Source organism: Ceratotherium simum, chromosome 39, assembly GCF_057802395.1.
Source record: "Ceratotherium simum simum isolate JZ-2026a chromosome 39, ASM5780239v1, whole genome shotgun sequence".
NCBI classification, from domain to species: Eukaryota; Metazoa; Chordata; class Mammalia; order Perissodactyla; family Rhinocerotidae; genus Ceratotherium; species Ceratotherium simum.
The window spans coordinates 249,660-264,535 of NC_141938.1; the positions used below are offsets into that span (position 1 = coordinate 249,660).

Sequence of the window (14,876 nt, forward strand, 5' to 3'; positions counted from 1 at the left end):
TAATAAAGGCCATATATGACAAACTCACAACTAATGTCCTTCTCAATGGAGAAAAACTGAAAGCTATCCCTCTAAGAACAGGAACCAGACAAGGATGTCCACTCACACCACTCCTATTTAACATAGTATTGGAAGTCCTAGCCAGAGCAGTCAGGCAAGAAAAAGAAATAAAAGGGATCCAAATTGGAAAGGAAGAAGTTAAACTGTCACTATTTGCAGATGACTTGATTTTATATATAGAAAACCCTAAAAAATGCACCAAAAAAGTTTTAGAAGTAATAAATGAATATGGTAACATTGCAGGATACAAAATCAACATCCAATGATGATTTTGACTCTCCTTTCACTGAACTGGGGCACTTGGCTGGGCTGGAGGGGCATTTGGAGTTATCCCACATTGAGGAAATTGTGGACTGTTTGCGGAGTTGTTCTGAAACTATAGGACAGCCACATCTGAGTTCTTATTCTCATTGTGTTCACTGTGTTGCCTATTATGGCTGCAGAGAAATTTTCCCACATGAATGAGGCATCACATATATCACTGTTAAATGTTCTTTTGGCATCCATCTCGGCCATCCGCCCTATCTTCCTGTGTCTTTCCTCTCCTAGGCCATTGGCCCTGACCTTGTGGGTGGCTTTGCTGTCACTCAGAAAGTCACGGTGCAGACATCTGAAGTTGTTCCCACTGTGCTTGATGTGGCCATGTGTCATGAGGTTCCCTTTCATGGTACAGTTGACCTTGCAGAACTCCACTTGAAAGGCTTCTTTCTCCTCCAGGGAGCCCACACAAGGCTTTTCAAGAATGAGCTTAATTTAGACTTGGCATTATAGAGCCAGCATCAAAAGCGCACATTCTCAATGTGGGATTTGAGGTGGATGGTGAGCTGAGTGGAGTGCGCAGCTGGCATAGTGGCATAATATGGCAGTTGAAGTGTCACACATTTGAATGTATTTGCAGGTGTTTGTTAAGGTTGTTAAGTCTGCTTCTGTGAGCAGTGAAGTAGGCATTGGACTCACACAGGTAGGTCTTCACATCTATGTGTCATGTGGTTCCTTAACTTATCCTCCCAGCTAAAGCACTTGCCATAGACTTTACATTTGTAGGATTTGTACCCCATAGTAATTTTTAAATGATGTTCCATGTCCAGAGGCAATCTTTTATTGGCAAACTGTATAGCAACAGGTAAGGATTTTCTAAGCAGGCTGGACTGCAGGTTTTTTGGCATTCAGCTTGGCAGGGAGAAAACTGACAGCAGCTGTCTAGATTCATTGCTTTCCATGGGTATTCAACATTGATAGTCATGTTTAAAAACAAATTCTGGAGCTGAAACTGATTGTCTGGGTCTCTGAGGTTATGACTCTGTTGTGGTCTGAAACTGGGTAGCAGGTATCATTCCCCTGATAACAAACTGGACCATGCTGGGCCAACCTGGTGGTGCTGGTCAGCTGGCAGCCACTTTGCCTGTAAGCTACAATCCTTCAGGCTGCTAAACTGTTGAATACAGATGCCACAGATGTGGATGTCAGGATTCAGCTCAACTTGCACAATTTTGCCACCTGGAATTTAAACTGATCCAAGGAAGCTCTCTCCCTTGCTCAAATTTATGGCTACAGACTGGGAGGTCCCTGGCCAGATGGGGTGCCAGGATGAGGGGTGCTGAAATACATAGTGTAAGAACTTTTTCTTTTCTTTTTCCACACACCCCCAGTGTTCCTCTTTCTCTTTTACAATTTTGATCCTTTTTACTTTTCTTTTCTAATTGCTCTGGCTAGGCCTTCCAGTGCTATGTTGAATAGAAGTAGTAAATGCAGGATTCCTTGTCTTGTTCCTGATCTTGGCGGAAAAGCTTCCAATCATTTACCTTTGATTAGGATGTTAGTTGTATATTATTATTATTATTATTATTTTGATATAGTTTCCTTCTATTCCTAGTTAGTTGAGCATTTTTACCTTGAAAGAGTATTGAATTTTGCTAAATGATATGTGTATATCAATTGAGATGATCATGTGTTTTTTTCTTCATTCTTTAACATGGTGAATTACGATGATTTATTTTAGTATTTTTTAATGTACTTGCACTACTTCAACAAATCTTGCTTGGTCATGCTGTACAATCCATCCTTTTAATGAGTGGCTGTACTTGGTTTTTTTGTATTTTGTTGAAGATTTTTCATCAATATTTGTAAGGGTTATTAGTTTGTAGTGGTTTTTTTCAGCGTCTTTGTCTTGTTTGGTATCAGGATCATATGCTGGCCTCATAAAATAAATTTGGAAATTTTCCTCTCTCTTCAATTTTCTGGAAGAGTTCTAGGAAGATTGATGTTAATTCTTTCATGAATATTTGATATAATTCGCCAGTGAGACCAATTTGTCCTGGGATTATTTGTTGAGAGGTTTTGGATTACTGATTCCATTTCCTTAATAGTTATTGGTCTGTTCAGATTTTCTATTTCCTAAATACTCCATCTTGGTAGATTTGTGTTTCTAGGAATTTTTCCACATGACTTTAGATTATCCAACTTGTTGGTGTACAATTACTAATAGTATTTTTTGGTAATAATTTTTATTTCTGTTGATTGGTAGTAATATCCATAATTTTATTTTTGATATTAGTAATTTTCTTCTTCTTTTTTTTTTTTTTGTGAGGAAGATCAGCCCTGAGCTAACATCCATGGTAATCCTCCTCTTTTTCTGAGGAAGACTGGCTCTGAGCTAACATCTATTGCCAATCCTCCTCCTTTTATTTTTCCCCCCAAAGCCCCAGTAGATAGTTGTATGTCATAGTTGCACGTCCTTCTAGTTGCTGTATGTGGGATGCAGCCTCAGCATGGCCGGAGAAGCGGTGCCTTGGTGCGTGCCTGGGATCCGAACCCGGGATGCGAGTGGCAGAGCACACGCACTTAATCGCTAAACCACGGGGCCAGCCCAATAATTTTCTTCTTTATGCTCTTTTTATTAGTTAATCTAGTAAAGAACTCTCAATTTTGCTGATCTTTTAAAAGAACCAATTCTTGATTTTGTTGATTTTCTTGATTGTTTTTCTATTCTCTGTTTTATTTATATCTCCTCCAATCTTTATTATTTCCTTTCTCGTGCTGGTTTTTAATTTTGTTTTCCTCATTTTTGTAATTCCTTAATGTATAAAATAAGGTTTTTGATTTGAAATTTTTCTCCTGTTCTAATGTAGATAATTATATCTATAAGTTTTCCTCTTAGTATTTCTTGTGTTGCATTCCATATATTTCAGTATGTTTTGTTTTAATTTTTGTCTAAAGATATTTTGTAAAATCTCTTATATCTTCTTTGACTCATTGATTGCACCATTCTGTTTCATTTCCATATATTTGTGAATTTTTCAGTTTTCCTTCTGCTGTTGATTTTCAATTTCATTTTATAGTGGTCAGAAAAGACGATTTGAATTATTTCAATCTTTCTAAACTTACTAAGACTTGTTTTAAGGCCTAATATACAGTCTATCCTGGAGAATATGTCATGTGCACTTGATAAAGTTGATATAGATATGTTTTTTGTTGGATGGAGTGTTCTCTTAGGTCCAGATGGTTTAGAGTGTGTTTCGAGTCCCCTAATTATTTATTAAAATTCTTCCTGGTTGTTCTAAACATTATTAAGAGTGGGGCATTGAAGTCTTCTACTGTTACTGCAGCACTTCTTATCTCTCCATTCAATCCTGTCAATGTTTGCTTTATGTATTTTGGAGCTCTGATGTTGTTGCGTATGCTGTAATTGTTATATCTTCTTGGTGAATTGATTCTTTTATCAATATATGATGTCCTTTGTCTTTTGTAACGTTTTTTTGTTTAAAGTTTATTTTATCTGATATTAGTATAGTCATCATTGCTCACTTTGGTTACTATTTGCATGGAGTATCTTTTTCTATCCTTTCTTTTTCAACTTGTTTTTGTCCTCAGCTGTAATGTAGACAGCATACAGTTGGATCATTTTAAAAAATTCTTTCTCCCATTCTATGCCTTTTGATTTGGGAGGTTAATCCACTTATATTTACAATAATTATTTATAGAGAAGGAGTTACTTTTGTCATTTTATTTGTTTCTTTATGTCTTTTAGCTTATTGTTTCTGTTTCATCACTTCCTTCTTTTGTGTTTAGTTGATGTTTTGTAGTGAATCATTTTCATTTCTTCCTATTTCCTTTTTTGTATATTTTATACATATTTTCTTTGAAGTTACCATATGGATTACATATGAAATCACAAAGTTATAACAATCTACTTCAAATTGATATTAAGTTGAATTGCATATAAAAACTCTAATGCTTAACACCTGTACCCTCCCACTTTATGTTATCAATGTCACTAATTATATGTTTAGCTATTGTGTACTGGTTAACATAAAGTTATTATTATATTTTACATTTTATTTATATTTTAGTTGTCTTTTAAATTCTGTAGAAAAAAATTTAAAAGGAGATACAATCCAAAATCACAGTAGTATTTGTTTTTATATTTGCTCATGTATTTATCTTTACCAGAAAGTTTTATATTTTCATACGCTTTCTAGTTACCATCTAGCATCCCCTTCTTTCAACCTGAAGGTCTCCCTTTAGCATTTATTGTGGTACAGAGCTAGTGGAAATGAACTCTCTCAGCTTTTGATTATATGCAGATATCTTAATTTCTCTCTCATTTTTGAAAGATAGTTTGCTGGATATATTATTCATGGTTAACAGTTTTTTGTTTTACTTTTTCTTTCAGCACTTTACATATATCATCTCACTACCTTATGGCCTTCAAGGTTTTTGTGGAAAACTTGATTCATAATCTCAAGGGTGTTCCTTGTCTGTGACAAGTTTTTTTTTTCTGTTGTCAAAATTTTGTCATCATTATCTTTCAACAGTTTGATTATAATGTGTCTTAATGTGGATCTCTTTGGGTTTATCTCATTGAAGTTCATTGAGCTTGTTGGGTTTGTAGATCCATATCTTTTATCAAATTTGGAAAGTTTTTTCCGTTGCTTCTTCAAGTAACCTCTCTGCCCCTTTCTCTCTCTCTTAACCTCTGGGGTTCCCATAATGCATATATTTGCCCTTTTGGTGGTGTGCCATAAGTCCTTTAGTCTTAGTTCATTTTTTTTTATTCCTAGGATTCCATAATTTCACAAATCTAACTTCCTGTCCTCTGATTCTTCTTTTGCTCAAGTCAGCCATTGAAACCTCTTACTCAATTTTTCAATTTGTTCTTTGTAGTTTTCAGCTCCAAATATTCTGTTTCATTATTTATTATAAGTTCTATCTTTTAATTTATATGAACATTTTGTTCATATGTTGTTTTTCTGATTTCCTTTAGTTCTTTGTTATCTAAGCTTATTGAGAATTTGTAAGAGTTGTTTAAAGTCTTTGTCTAGTAAGTTTCTGCTTATCTTTCTTCAGGTATGGTTTTGGAATATTTATTTGTTTTTCATTTGGATGGATCATGTTTCTCTGCTTTTTTGTATGCTTTGTGATTATTTTCATAAAAATTGGGCATTTGAAAAACACGTATCTTACCTAGCTTTTGCAGAATGTCTCTGTGCCAAGGAAGTACTTCACTAATTAGCTGCACCTTAGTTCTGAGTCTTAGAATCAGCCTGAGGAGAAAGCTTAATGTCCCATCAGGCTTTTCCCAGCATGCATATTACCTGGACATATGTGTTGATTTTTAGATTTTCCTATAGATGCAACTTCTTTTAAAAGTCTTAATTTTCCAGAGAATTTACTCCTTGGGGTCTTTGATGGTTTGTTGTATGTCTCCACCCATAATCTCTTGCCCCAAGCCTCTGTGATTCAGTCTCCTGCAATTTTTTGAGTAATGCCTGCTGCTCTTTTCTAACTGATATCCCAGTTAGATAAAACAGACCAGTACTTCAGGTAGCCCCTGACTGTTTAGAACACTGTAAATAATACCTGCTTCAGTGTCTCTGGAACATAGGAGGGGAGTGAAAGCTGGACTGCTGTCTTAGTGGTCTATTGTAAGTTTCCTCCCATAATCTTCTACCACAGGTGTTTGCAGATTTCATAAGGAATGCCTCCAGCTTTCATAAGGAATGCCAGCTATTTCTCCCTCTTGAGATCTGACTTAGGTGAAACAGAGACCAGTCCTTCAGGAGACCCCCAGAGAAGTTAGAATGTCAAGAGCAAGGTCTGGTTTACTTTCTCTGGTTTGAGAGCAGGAATCGGGAACTGGGCTGACACCTCCTCTACACCAAGACCATGCCACTTAGGGAGAGTATGGGCCAAAGGTAAACAAAAATGCCATGAAATTTTCTACCATTTTGAATGTGGCTAGATTGGATGTTTGCTTGCTTTTTGTACACCTTTGACTAGTTTCTAGACCTCCAATTTTTTGGCTCTTTTTGCTGTCTCCAGGGAGGATCAAGAGCTTGGCACTTCCTAGTCTGCCATTTTACTAATGGCACTCCAAATCAATCATTTTTTAAAAAAATTTAAGAGATAATTAAAACTATATCACTCTAGCATACATAAGGGCTAGATGATTTATAATCTATTCTTAACAAAAAATAAAATAGAAAAGTATTCTCTAGGTAAATTTATGTTTTTTGAAGAGTGGCAAGAGAAAAAAGTGAACATTACATAAACCATTTAATATAGCTGTAATAATCGTAATACACAGTTCTGCAATAACAGTATAAGAATATTATAAACAAATATCATTATGAACATATATGCAAAAATCCTTAAAATGTAACGAATAGTATTCAGCTATATAACAATAAAATAAACAAAAACCCTGTCACAACAAGTTATGGTTTGTAGCAAGTTGTTTCAGTGTCAGAATTTCCTTTAAAAATTGTTTATTTCTCAGATTTTAACTGTTCCTTCCATTTCCACAACTGTATACACTTGTATAACCACCATCATAAGAAAATACAGACTGTTTCCATTGCCCCAGAACATTCTCTAATGCCCTTTCCTATTCATTCACCCATTTCTCTTCTGATAAATTAATGTATATAGTTTTATATATTATAATATTTTATATTATTATATAATTCAATATTATTTATATACTATATATATTACTTCTATTTTATATAATACAAAGAATATACATATATAATACATTATTTATATATGTGTATATGTATTGTGTGTGCATATGTGTGTATGTTATGGACATGTTGATTGAGATTCCTATGAATAAGGCTGCTTGTGAGCATTCTTGCACAAATCTTTTAGTACAAATATATTGACATTTGTCTTGGGTAAATGCCTATAAATGGAACTGGTGGATCATAGGACGGTTGCATAACCACATATGAGTGTTTCAACTTGCTCTACAGCCTTGTAAATATTTAGATTTTCCAGTATTGTCTTTATTTATAAACATTCTGGTGCATGAGGAAGATAATATGCACTTTCCAATGACTAATGCTGTTGAACATCTTTTCATTTCTTTCTTGGCCATCCACATACATGTCTTCTTTGGTAATGCTCAAAGCTTTGCTCATTTTTTAATTGAATTGTTTATCTTCTTATTGTTGACTTTTAGGGATTCTTTATATAACTTGCATAAGAGTTCTCTGTCACATATATGTACTGTGAGTACTTTCTCCTTAGTCTACTGATTGCCTATTCATTTATTTCATGGGATGTTTTAAATTTTAAATTTTTATTAATGTCATTTATTATTCTTTTCTCTTTTATGATTAGTTCCTTTGGTGTCCTGTCTAAGGAATCTTTGCCTATTTCAATTTTGTGATTTATTTTTTAGAAGTGTTATGGATTTAGCTTTTAGATTTAGATATATAATCCATCTTGAAATAATTTTTGCATGTGGAGTATGGTGAGATTCCAAGTTTGTTTTTTAAATATGGTCATTCTGTATTTGTTTAATTGTTTTAGAGCCTCAGAATTCCTTTTATTATAATACATCATATTTCCATATTACCTGAGAGAAGCATACAGGGCAGAAAAACGTTTTCAACAAAATTCAACTCCATTTTATGATATTAAGAAAAACCCTACTAGCAAAGTAGCAGGAGTAAACTTCCTTAAACTAAAATATATATGTATATATACATAATATGTGATATCAACATAATATGTAATATAAAAATAAGCACTATAAACATTAAATACAATTTGGAATTTTTAATAATCCCAAATCCCAATTAAAATCAGAATCAAGACAATTATTTGATTGAATCTTTTTATTTAACCTTGTAATGAGATACTAAACAATGCAGTACAACAAAAATAAATATGATGTACAATATTTGAAAAATTTAGGGAATCCTATAGTTACTTGAAGATGATATGATTATCTACATGAAGAATGCAGTAAAATCTATTTAATACATGGCAAGATCATACTTTAAATGTAAAATCAATATTATCACTAAACACTAGAGACCATTTGTCAGTTCATGAACAGATAAATCACAGAAGAGTAAACTTAAAAAAAAATGTGTATTTAAAAATACTCTCTTCAATTACAGGAAATATGTTTATTATTATAACACTTAGAGACCTAGAAAAATGTGTAAGAATGCACCTGCAATATATTGCTGTATTGTTTGTGCAAACAATCTAAATTTATATTAGCATAGGAATTGATAATCACATCATGGTAGAAATTTGTAAAGTGAAACATAATTCCATAATTCAAATAAATGGTGCACAACTGCATATCACCACATACGTCTACAACATTAAAAAATTGCTTTGAATAAGTGCAAGCTTCGTAATAACATGCATGATATATCGTATGTTTAAAATATTAAAGTGTTTCAAGCACTAGTGGGTAATCTTTGTGGATTTATACATTTTTACCCAAAAATGGAACCAAGCATTTTTTTTCCCTTTATCATGGCTAGTAAAGGAAACTAAACCAGGTTTTTACTAAAGGAATTTAGTGCTAAGCATTTAGAGATTACCTCCACTCCACAACATCTGCTCCAGCCTAATTCAGCAATGATCCGCAATGGGAGAATTCTCTACAGGAAGGAAGAGAATGCATTCTGGAAGGCTGTTGTAGAGAATGTGGCTGCTCCCCCTTCCAATATGTTGATTCATGGTGACAACTGTTGAATGGAGACAGCAGGGACCTCTGTTCCACTTCCACATCTTAAGTGACTGGAGCAGTACTGGCCAAACAGCTAACACTTTTAGAGGACCAAGGAAGCAAGGAAGTTTGGGGAATCACTTGTGTTTCATTTCAACTAGAAGAATGGTGAAATGGAGATTGAGTAAGAAAATCTGTAATACTCATCATACAAGGGGATTGACTAATACCGACTTTATGCTACTGGTTACTGCTATAATAAGAGAGGAAGGGAAAATCAAGGATGAAATTAGCAAAGGCACCACAGTGCCTCACTTCTATCTGTATTATATATATATATGTTTAAAAAGTATCATAGACAAATACAAAATTTTATGTAAGATTAACCTAGGAGTTAGTTTTCTAAATGTGTTAAATTATAAATACTCATCTGTATTTTTGAAATATTTCAAGGTATATTAAGCATTTTGTCTTTTTCTTAAAGTATTCTGAATTTGCAGCATATATCTTGTGTCTATTGATAAGATTGATAGCCTGCTATAAAATTGAAGATAATTATCTAGTTGGATCCTTGGTAGTCTTAAAGACTATGCAGAAGAAATCTCTTGCCATGGATACATAATGACCCATTATAAAGTGAGATGATAAAATACATTCTGTCAGCATATTTCTAGTAGGCATATTTTGTTTATACATATACCAGATTCATTACAATAAATGAGGTAGTGATTATATTTTGAAGTGAAAATTTGTGATTTTATTTAATACTGATAAATTTGTCTAATTTCATTTTCATATGTGGATTTGAATTAACCCATTTTGACTTCATGCTTTTGTATTTGAACAGCAGGAGACAATGCTTTACTGTTAAACACATCATATAGCAGATAACTATTGTATGCCAAGCATAGGCTGGCTACAGTTAACCGGCTTGCTATACAGGTCAAAGAGAGGACACTTTACTGCTATGAGACTCAATTCTCTGCCAGGTGTTACCATGGCAACCACACAACTTTGTCTCCTTTAAGTTTGCTGATAAAGGGTCTTTTCTGATCCCTGAGAATTTCCTTCAATTCCTCTGCTAGATTAATGATCCAATTAACCACAGATTCCAAGGGGGAAAAATAATGTTTTAACTCTTGTTAATTGGGAGGCTATTCAACAAGGCTCTGTGGGTGTTTACCAAACTTATTAAAAGTTTTTTTGCCACAATCCCAGAAGCCTCATTTAATGAGCCCCTGTACACTGCTCTTCCAATTAAGGCGTTTATTCCCATGCTTGGAGCATATAGTTATCTATGATTACTGTCTTGCTGTCTTTGTTAGTGAACATCTTATCTCCATTGATGTGAGAGAAAAAAAAGTAGATCAAACATTCTTAGAATTTATCTAGACTTCCAGGCAGTTGGAGGTTTCCTTCAACTTCTGTTTACTAATTTTATTAAAGATAGATTAACAGAAAACTCTACAATTTCTCTCAACACATTTTAGAACATATATGAATAAAAGTGTACATGTGTAAATGATTTTATAGTAGATCCAACAAACCTAATAGTGATTAGAAAAGATTGTGTGGCAACCTTCCAAATCTAGAAGGTTGGGGAGAGGTTGTTATCTCTAGTCTCTCTTTGTTTCTTAATAATTTAATATGTGAGCATTTAAAGAAAGTAAACAAGAATCTCTTAGAAAATTTTTTAGCCAATCATTTTATTTACTTGTGTTACATTCATACAAGATGTAAAAAGAGGAAGGTTATCAGACTATTTTATTTCTGAGGCCGTTTTCATATCTTAAAGGCTATAATAAATGACTGATATATTCACTTCATCCACTTACACCAATGGATAGATCATCCAAACAGAAGAACAATAAGGAAATATTGGGCTTTAATGACACATTAGACCAGCTGGACTTAGTAGATACATACGAAACATTCCATCGAAAAACCACAAAATACACATTCTTTTCAAATGCACATGGAACATTCTCCAGGATCGATCATATATTGGGCCACAAAACAAGTCTTAATAAATTTAAGAAGATTGAAATATATTCACTTCAATTGTAGGGAGGCTTCAGAGTGCTAAGGATTTGTGGATTTGTTTAAGACGTGAGGATATTGATCCAAGGACACAGAACCTCAACTCCCCTCTTTGATTCTCCATAGCCACCCACGTAGATGGGCTTTCTGAGAGAAATATTCACAGTGTTCAATGCTAGGCAAAAAGCCACGACTTTTTGCATTTGTTTTTCTCCAATACCCAATTTAGTTGCTCGAAGAGCCGAATTGACTGCAGAGCTGCTCTCCTCACCATGTGTTCCCTCTGTTTCCCTTCTGCCTAAATTCACAAGTAAGCTCAGCATTTCATAGTTTCCCCTCTGAGAGTGAGGAAAAGTGGCCCCAGAAAGGCACACATATTGGGAGAAAGTAAAAGAAATCCTCTCCATAAAGACTGAAACTTAATATTTTTTGTTTTGACACTTGGATTTCAAACATTAGATGAGTGAGTCATTAAATCAATTTATCATGTCACGACTGTATAGTTTCTCCTCATAGTCAAACAAAAACTGTGAGGGAACATCCCATGAGAGTATACCTGTGTAATCATATTTTATGACATTAGGTGAAGTAAAACGTATTTCTTCCTATAGTCATACATTGGTCATAAATGTCTGGCTACCTCATGCACTTTTAGGTAGGATATTTCCTAAAAGAAAATTCCCTGGCCTATCTTCTGTAATGATCATCCTCATCATTTGGAAACAGAATGCAAAGAAGGTACAGATGGAATTACAAGGATATAACCACTTCCCTTGACACATCTAAAGATCTATCTTATAGATTCATGCCCCAACTTATTTCCTTAACTGAGCCAATCTACTGCTCTTCTTTCCTGATGAAAAGAGAAAGTCACAGGAGAACTGGGCTATCCTAAGCTAACCTCAACACAAATATTTCCCTAAATTTTGTTGTATTTCTTATAAACATCAGTCCATTTACATGTAGGGCTATAAGTAGCTGTGTTTTGGGACCTCTGTGGGGATATCAAAGGAGAATTGGCAATATCTTGCTCACTTTTTTTTGAGTCTACATAGCACCCTTTCTCCACAGCATCTCTGTTTAATGCAACTACATGACTATAGAATAAGGTATGGAAGGGTTGTCTTTTCCAGGTTGGAATTAGTATGAACAGTGTTCCCATGAAGAGTCTCATTTTGTTTTCTGGAGTCCATGTGCACAACATTTTTATTGGTTATAACCAGACGTGGAGTTTTTGGCTCAGATTATTCATTAATTCAATTTTACTACGTTATACAAAGTTATTTTTTCCAAATAGGTTGTATTAATTTAGTCATCTACCATTCATTATGAGATTTTGTTGATTCCTAGATGGTATTTCACTCATGGTATTGTGAGCCTTTTAAAAAAATTTTATAGTTGGCTGTGTTTGGTGGTATCTCAATGTTATTTTAATTTTCATTTCTCTGATTTCTGAGGTTGAACAACTTTTCATCTATTTACTTAACTTTTTCACTTCCTCTTTGAGAAATGCTTGTTCAAGTGTTTTACTCTTTTATCATATGGTTTGTCTTCCTTTACCTTATTGATTCCTCACAGTTACCTATATATTCAGGAGACTAGATTTTCAGGCAGACTCAACCCAATGCTGCCCCAGCACAATTGCACTGCATTCCTCTTGCTTCCTTTCTTGGGCTTTCTTCTTTGTACTGAGACAGCAAAAATCACGGGACATGATTGATGTCCATGCATATGTGAGACAGAAATGTAGAATTAGGAGATGAGATCTCAAGGATAACTTCTTCTCCTTTCTCCTGCCTTGGAGGACTCTCCTACATGAACTTGATATGGATTTTCAGAAAGTGGTCCTATGAAATCAAATCATATTAACATCTGGTGGTGGCTATTGGTGCCCTATTTTGCTCTGGAACGCTTCTTTTCTCCTTTTACTGCTAGGCCTTAGGATGCTTCTGTTCAATTAAGTAGTAGTATCTAAGCCTTTGCCTCAGGCTTTGTTTTCTGGGGGTCCTGGGACAAGGAAGTTTTCAGAAGGAGTGTCCCTGAAGGAAGATTCTCAAGATGGGATAGGGATACCATTGTGTTGAGTGGGGTGGTGACCCTCTTGGCATTCAGGGACACTTACCCTGTGCCTAAACTAGATGAGGCATAGCTGAAATCAGAGAATTTTGGATATGTAGTCGCTGTAGCACATGCACGGGATAGGACAAGGAAAATTATAAGAATTTTGAAATAACTTGGCTCTTGTCAAAAATCATTGAATATTGAAAAAAGAAGATGTCAACTTTAGAGTATCCAACTGTCAGTTGGACACATTCTGAGATAGCAAGAGGGTCACTGTTTCAGCTGTGGATCGACTGTCACCTTCAAGCCACAGGGAGACTATGCGAAAAATCAGGTCCAGGATTTAATTGTAAGGATGTGGAGCTGCACTGGATGCTGGAATCACATCCCCAACCAGTCTCCTATGTCAAAATCAGGATCCTGATAGGATCTGACTAAGACCTGAGACGTGCATCAGTACCATTGCGGAGGACAAGCCAGAAAACCTTCAAAAAACAAGTGTTTTGGAATCCTCCAAAATGTCAGGGGCAGCCCCACCCCCTTACAAAAGAAAGAATTTCCCTTTGCTTGGAGTCTTCTCTAATAAATAACCTGAAACACGTTACTCATATAATGATAACTGTTCTTTTGAAGATCTCCCCCCATTATTGCTCATACCACTAGACAGACAGCAGGATCAGAGTATAATCTCTAGAGCTGGTTAGAACATGCTATCAGGAACCTAAGGACCACATGTGACAATATTTCTTGACCACGTTGGCCTGGGAGGGACCATAGCTTATGTCTCTTTTGTGGTTAGTGCTGCCCAATGGATTCTGACTCTTAGTGACACTGTGTACAGCACAGCAGAACCTTGCCCAGTCTTTCCATCCTCCTCTTATCTTCTGGCACTGTATCAGACAATTCTCTGCTGCTATTCATAGAATTATCATGGCCAATTTTTTGGAAGTGTGTAGCCAGGTTCTTCTTTCTAGTTTGTTTTAGTCTGGAAGCTCTGCTGAAACCTGCCTACCATGGTGAACCTGCTTGTATTTGAAATACCAGTAGCATAACCAGTGGCATAACCAGTGGCATGACAACATGCAGCCACCACAGTATGACAACTGACAGACGGGTGGTGTGGTTCCTTGACTGGGAAACAAACTCAGGCTATGGTTTGAGAGTACTGAATCTAAACCACTAGACCACCAGGGCTGTCTCCTTAGGGGACAAATATTTACATGGAGGCACTCACCATGACTCAGGATACAAAATTTGGATGTGAACACAGAAGGTACTAGAATTTTGGAAATAGTGACTAAAGTAAATGTCATGGAAATGCCAGAACTGCCTTGGGAGAGTATCAAAGGAAGATCAGAAGGCTCAGGTTTCTGGGGACATTAGATCAGAAATGTCTTGTAATATCTGAGGACCCACCACTAACTGTGTACCTTAAGAGAGCCCAGAAGTCTCCCTCTTTATCATGGCCATAAGAAAGGCTCTGATGAGGTGATAATCTCATCTTTGCCAACCCTTGTTTTTGTAGTTATCTGCAAGCAGGGTTAACAGTGGAGTGGGTGGCTGCCATGGTGTCTGTAAGGATAATGGTATTCCAGGATGCCAGAGCAAGTGGCACTGGAAAGGTAGGTGTGATTATCATACTGAAAGTTAAGGACTAAACCCACAAGGAGCTATAGTCATAGCTAATAGGCCACAGGCCATACATAAAAATGAGATAGGTGGACAGTCCACAAGA

The 14,876-nt window shown here is 35.4% G+C and overlaps 1 pseudogene; it reads right to left on the minus strand.

Moving 5' to 3' along the window:
- LOC101398410 (uncharacterized) overlaps window positions 1-14,876 on the minus strand; it is a 31,862-nt pseudogene that overhangs the window by 3,833 nt on the left and 13,153 nt on the right.